Source organism: Bidens hawaiensis, unplaced genomic scaffold, assembly GCF_021521415.1.
Source record: "Bidens hawaiensis isolate Kalapana, Puna unplaced genomic scaffold, B.hawaiensis_p1.1 tig00028132_1, whole genome shotgun sequence".
NCBI classification, from domain to species: domain Eukaryota; kingdom Viridiplantae; phylum Streptophyta; class Magnoliopsida; order Asterales; family Asteraceae; genus Bidens; species Bidens hawaiensis.
The window spans coordinates 62,678-70,258 of record NW_027505113.1 but is presented as its reverse complement, the minus strand read 5'-3'; the positions used below and the strand labels follow the sequence as shown (position 1 = coordinate 70,258).

The 7,581-nt window shown below is 38.7% G+C and overlaps 1 pseudogene; it reads right to left on the bottom strand.

The window, feature by feature from the left end:
• Window positions 1-248: 248 nt before the first annotated feature.
• LOC143610809 (uncharacterized) lies at window positions 249-6,491 on the bottom strand (annotated as a pseudogene).
• Window positions 6,492-7,581: the final 1,090 nt, after the last annotated feature.

The following is a 7,581-nucleotide window of genomic DNA, read 5'->3' as shown; positions in this document are numbered from 1 at the left end:
GAAGCCTATATGTCTTTTTCCATTTTTTTTATAACCAATTTGGATTAATGACGTACCATGTGTCATATTGTCATATTTTATAACTTCACAGTTTATCTACCTCAATGGCGGTAAGCTTAATGTTACATCTCGGTTAATGCTGGTGAAAATGTTACATTTTCTCATTAATATTTTCATGCGGTTTAGAGTTAATGAATTACTTCTTTATTGTTAAATCTACAGTTTGTCTATCTGAAACAACCTCCTTCTTACTGTATTTTACAGATGAACTCGAAGATGATGCGCTGATTATCTGCACCCATTAAACTTCCACCTACAGATATCATACTCTTCATATCAACTCACTTCAAATACAAACTTGACCAACAATAAAACAAATAAATAAATAAATTCATGATCACCTAGAACAAGAACCGCACCAAGCCAACCCGATACACCCCATCGTTCACCAAGGAAAACCCATGCAAAACCTGCACCCCAAACCGGCTCCAAGCCATAAACAATAGCAGTTTCTGTTGCTGACACGTCTCGCATTGATGTCATATGTTTCAGTCGATTTGATTACTATATATTAAGTTATTATTAACTATTAAGCTCAAACGAAACATACCTCAATCCATAAACATAAGCCAGTTGAAAACATCCCGGTGTATAAAGCAGGTATCCAAGGGAATTTCACAATGTGGTTCAAAAACATGTCACATGTCCATGATGATGGATGATAATCCAGGCTACCATTAGTCACACCTCCAATTAAATGCCAGATAATGGATGTGAAAGCAACAACACACACCTGTTTATTCATTCAAATAAAATATGAAAAAAAAGACATAATGCGTAAAATGCAGGTTTCGTTCTTTATGTATGGGTAACACGCAGAATGTGTCCTTCAATATCAGTAAGTATAATAAACGTGCCCAAAGTTCATATGTCGTATGTTGTAATGCATTACGTCTTTTCCACTAACTGGTGATAATTTTTCTGTTAGTTTTTTTAAAATGACCATTTTGCCCTTATAATTAAAGAACAAAATGTGTAATACATTAATACAAACTATTTTAAATAAATAAATCCCTAAAGATCATGATTTGATATTTTATTATTTAGTTTTGTTTTGTTATACGAAAAAATATGTTATCACGCATTATGTCTTTTAGTTGCAAGGGCAAATTTAAATGGTCATTTTCAACAAATAGACAAAAGTTTACATTAATTAGTGGAAAGGACGTAATGTCTTACGGCATACGAGCTTCAGGCATGGTTGTAAAAATCCCGCCTAGGTGCCGATTAATCCTCGATTAATGAAAAAATCGGTCAAAAATGAAAAAAATTATATATATGTATTTATATAATTTACTATAAAACGATTACAATAAAGTGGCAGGCAAACGGGCAACAAGCTGCGCCGCAACCCCCTTTTGAACAGCAAAGCCAATCCTGCTAAAAACGAGGCTTTGAGACCTAGAAGCTGAAGAGGTTCCGTGTACGACGCGCTGAACCCTACTCAAAAATTTCACAACTTCTGGAGCCAGAAAACCAAATGTATCAAAGGCAAATGGTAGAAAGACATGTTGATTATCTAAACAAGCTTTCTCGTGTTTAACAACTTTGCCCGATTCAGCCTTCAACGCAGCCTGACCCACAACAAACCCACGGTCCCTGAGCCCAACAAGAGGAGACACTCCTGTAAGATCCACACAAGCGTGTTTCCCCCCTGCCCACCCGAACACAAGAATATCAGCTGGTCGTAAAGTAGACCTCCCTTCAATAGGATCCGTGAGAAAGTTAACAGGGGCCTCCTTTTTAGCAGAAATCCCTGCCCGTTTAAGAACATCACACAGAACATCCCTAACCAGATCATGTATGTATTTAAAGCCAGGCAATTCTTTGCAATGCACCGCATGGTCACCAAAAGAATCCAAACAGACCTTGCGACAAATTGGGCAAGGTTCATCCGTCGGGAACATAGGGATCATTAACCGGTACTTAAGGATAGCCCGATACTCCAAACCCGACATACGTTGGCCTAATCCTTCAATGGGGATAGCCGTTAGAAAATCCTGAGCCCGAGGAGCCCGAAGGCATTCAAACACCGCCTTTTGGCGAGGGGATAGATCAAACTTCACTTCTAAACTCTTGACGATTCCACTAAATAAAGCACTCGCCACAACATGTTGGGCTTTAGGGGGGGCGGTGTCCTTATTAGAGAACCCGCTAAGATCAAAATCTGGAAGTGAAGTACGTAAACGATCCATCGCACACCCATAATCAGAGTCCAACCTATGAATATCACAACCCCGAAGAATATGGTCTTGCAAACACCACGACTGTGCTCTCGAAGCCACAAAAGCATATGTAGATACATCCTCGGCCGAACAGAGACCCAACCCCCCATAACGGATCGGAAGTGACGCCAACCTCCATTGGAGATCCCCAAAGAACGGACCTCCACAAACCACGATGTCCTCAATCGCCCTTCGAAGACCATTGTCAAATATAGAAACAGCTTCCCCCACATACATAGGTTGGCATGTTCTCAAACCGAACAAAAGCTTGGCGACTCCCATACATGAGCGAAGCAAAAGAAGCTCGCATTGAGGATCCCGAAGTCTTGGGAGACAGCTCATCAGTTCCACAGCGCTAGATGCCCTTTTCATAGCCAAACTGCTGATAAACCCCGCATCCTGGCTTACAGCACCACAAAGGAGTTTCACGCCAAGCACCGGCCTTCCAATCCCGCAAGGGAACAACCCCTCCTGTGTCTTCACCCCATTGCATGTTGGCCAAAATAACTCTGTTTTCTTAACGTTTAATTCAAGACCCAAACAAGGCCCCTCAGACCTGATAATATCTAATGCTTTGGCTACCTCTCTAGTATCCCCGATAATCGTGCCATCATCCAAGTACCAAGCATGAAAGAGAAGCTTGCACCGATCTCTGATTTGGTGAACAAGTGGGTGCAAAGCTAAGGCAAAAAGGAGAGGCCCAAGAGGGTCCCCCTGTTGAACCCCAGTGGTGGATTTAATGAAAGTATCACCCACATATAACCTAGCCGACTGCCCATATAAAAAATCCACCCAAAGCCTGCATTAATCGCTAATCCCTAATCCACCACCCGACTAGCGCCTAACGATTTATACAACACTGGCTTTAGGCACGTTTTTTGTCCTTACTGAATGGGAGTTAAAGCTAATGGGCAAATCATTAATGGGCCTAAGCCCAACGGACCTAGCCTAGATTGAAGGTACAATCAACATTGTGAAAGTAGAACTTATGAATGAATTAACAAACCTCGTATCCAAGGACGGGCAAGAAGTTTGCTTTGTCTATTTTTCTTGATATTTGCTCGGTTCTTAGCATGTGTACGCCGAAGAATAAGGCGCTTAGAAAGTTAAACAAATCACCAACCTGAAAGATTAACGTAACTTATATTCACCTTCATCAACACAAACACTTGCAAGATTTATAATGCTTACACATGGAGGCGAGCCACTGCATTCCATCATTCCAACTCCAATAACAGACATGAGAGCTCCAAACCAAGTGGAAGCAGGAATTACTGCTCCTAGCATACCATCAATTAACGGAACCACAATTACCTAATTTGATCATATCAAATTATGAATATTCAATAATTACACGATGCTTGCAGAGTAAAATGGTTTAAGTTAGAAGAAATATCATGAGCTTCTTACTGTAAACATGGTTATAACGGATGCACGACCGGCATCAGATGTCAGCAGCCCGAAAGCCTGCATTAGATAGCCTAAACTGGCCCACAAGCCCAACTCAATTCCTGAATTGAGAGCTTGAACATCACCCAAAGCTCTCCAAGCATATGGAAGAAATGGAATGGCTGCAATAGTGAATCTCACAGCAGCAAAGGCTGAAGGATCTACAACCGTCTCGACATCTTTTAACACTGGTATGTTGCTAGCTATGAAAATTGAAACGAATCAGTTTACAGGCTTGAAGATGTTCAACTGAAAGTCAATTACCAGTGTAGATTAGTCAATAACCATGTAACTAAAAACAAGTAGATTATCAATGCAAATCAATCAAAGCACACTTTAATCCACCAAAAGGAACCTAAAGCGAAGAGAATGCAATATATGAAAGTGTAATTATGTTCTCTTAATGTTTCAATACATTGATCACTTATTTATACCAGTAAACCACCACTATTAACCATCTAACTAACTAACTATGTAATTAACTGTTTATTCTAACAAGAAGGAACCACATATCATACCAAGATGACTGATTTCAAACGAAGAAGATAAGTTTCTAAGAAGGGCTGTAAACGAACTGAAAGTTCAGCGGAAGTTCATTCATGTTCGTTCGTTTAACAAATGAACGAACATTAACAAAGAATTTCGTTCGATTAAATAAATGAACGAACACGAACAGAGGCCACATTCGTTCAACTGTGTTGGTGAACGTTCGATAATGTGTTCATTTACGTCTGTTTATGTTCATTAATGTTTGTTTGCTTATGTATGTTTGTGTTTGTATGTTTGTTCATTAAAGGTGACTTTTCTAATATTATCATATAGATTTACACAAACTTACTAACTAGAAAACAGAATTATATATGAGTGTTACACTGTTACGTGATTAATTTATACGTAAAACTAACATATGAATTTGAATGTTAATAAAAAACACCACCGCCAACTTGGTAGCCGGACAGAACCATTGACACTGACCATTCTCAGCTAGCCAAATCTAATAAAACATTATTTGTGTTGATGAACTGTTCACGAACAGGTTCATTTCCTTAATGATCAAACACAAACAAGAAATCCCGTTCGGTTAGTTGTCCGTGAACTGTTCGCTTGTTCGACAAAAACATAACGGACGAAGATGAACAAAGGTTTTGTCAGTTCATTTACATCCCTAATGATAATGCGATTCAATGAACATCACAGGAACAAATTGAAATCTACAACAAGCAATTACTAGTCCAATATCCAATAAAGCTACTGAATCAGATCTAAAGGCATTCAATTAGTAATTAATCACACCTATACAACATAAACATCACCTCACCTAACACTCAAGAATTCAACTATCAACAGACCAAAACTGAAACGAGAAACGAACTCATTACCGTAAAGTAATGCAACGAAGTCTATAAGAAGCAATTGCTAGTCCTATATAGGCATTAAAAAGTAATCAATTACACCTATACAACATAAACATCACCTCAGCAAGCACTCTCAACAATTCAACTATCAGCAAACTAAAAATCAACCAAAACGAGAAACGAACTCATTATCATAAAGTAACTTAACGAAATTTACAAGAAGCGATTGCTAGTTCCTATATTCAATCTAACTACTGAATCAAATCTATAGGCATTAAATTAGTAATCAATTACACCTACACAACATAAACATCACCTCACTTAACACTCTCAACAATTCAACTATCAACAAACTAAGGTGGTGTTTGTTTTATGAAAAAAAGCTCTGTGGGAGCTCAACTGTCTGCGCCACACAGACATAAGCTTCTGCAGGGTGTTTGTTTTCTCGCAGACGTTTCACTAAAAAACATCTGCATGGGCTCTTCTTAGATCTGTCCCAGCCGCTTTTACCTCTTCTAACTTCTTTATAACCTCATAAACTATCGTTCTCCTTCATAGACTCTCAACCCTAGCCACCACCCCTCGCTCCTCCGGCATCACCCCTCCACAACCCCTACTCCACCGATCTAAATCCAGCACTCAAGGAATAAACCTATTATTTAAATTTCAATGTTGAAAAACTCTTTCAAATCAAAAAAAAATCGGTTTATTCAAATTTCAGTTTATTTTAGCGGTCTGCAGAGGTTAAAAACAGTCTTCTTATATAAAAACAGCAGACATTTTACCTCTTAAAAAACAAACTGCACCTAAAAATCAACCGAAACGAGAAACGAACTCATTACCGTAAAGTAATCATAACGTAACGAAATCTACAAGAAGCAATTGCTAGTCCTATATCCAATCAACATACTGAAACAGATCTAGAGGCATCAAATTTCTAATTACACCAATACAACAGACATAGATATATAATCACTCCTAATATATACTCTTTAACAAAATAATACATTAACCGAAACCGATAAACGAACTCATTACCGTAAAGCAACGTAACGACGTTAAGCAAAACGATTCCTCTCACTTTCGTCGATGCAGAAGCTACCTTCCGCCATAACACTCGCCTCGTTATCAACGCTTCCGGTAACTGCTCACTCTCACTCTCATTAGCTTCAGTTTCACGGATCTGAAGCTTATTATTAACGTTCCTAATTGCAGTTTTAAGTCCGGCATTGGCCGCATTGTAATTACAGTTGCACCGCCGCGAAGGATATTGATATCGAGTGTGAAGAAACACGAAGCACGTGAAACGCGTGAACGACGAACGGTTTCTGTTGGTGAATGTGAACGGATTAACAGATTTTGAAGATGACTGCATTCGCCATGGGAATAATGAAGCGGCCATGATCGAGTTCGAAGTGTGAGTGTGAAATGACAGCATTGCCCTTGGGGGAGATTGAGCATTGCACTTGTTGTGTGTTGTTCTAGATAGTAGATAGATAACATTAACAAAGATAATATTTTATTAGTTTTACTTTTTTTTTATTTAAATATGCATGATATTTTTTTATAATATTATAAGTTAGTTTAGGCTATCCGGTTATAGTGGGGCGCTTCGAAGCCCCTCCACAGTGCCACGTCATCGCCTGGTAGAAAACGGGGCTTCGAAGCCCGCCTCGCTATGGTTTAATGCCCCTTGGGCGCCCCAATATATATATATATATATATATATATGGGAGGGATATTTTGAGAACCAATGTGAGTTTTAAGAACTTAACAACTTCAATTCTAGGTCACACATTTAATTAAATGGATTGGAATATGTGGTTGAAATTAAATCTGGCAAAAAAATCAAAGTATGAGAGAGAATAAATATGTAAGTGGTTACACTAACTTTTACGTCCGTTACACATGTGTAAAAAGTCGACTCGGTGCATAAAAATTGTGTAATTTTTTTACGTGTATGTAACTTACATATATTATGCATGTGTAAAAAAAATTCGAAAAAAAAAATCGTTACACTGAGTTATTTCGAGTTCTTAAAACTCAAAGGGGTTCTTAATTGAAATCTCCCCTATATATATATATGTGTGTGTATGTATGTGTGTGTGAGTGATGAAGAAAGAGAGGGCCCACCACCCTTCCTTCCTCGCCGGTCGTCCAGACGGGCCTTCTCCCCTCCGCGCCCCCACCGAGGCGCCCTCGCGGCAGTGTTCTGGGCCCTCTGAAGAGCGCCCATAGCATATGGTCTTAGCGTGTATCACTCACTCGAAGTTTGTGGTTTATCCTAAGGGTTTTTCTTTTTTTGTTTTTTTTACGATGGCAAGTTGGAAATAAATAATACTAACTTTTGTGTATTGTCTGATAATAATCTCAACTTTAAAAATCACTATCAGCGGTACCAACTTTTAACTGTTTTTTTCTCAATGGGCCTCTGTTAAGAAACATTTAACGTCGTTATATTTTTTTCCGAGTTTCAAATTGATTTTTAGGGC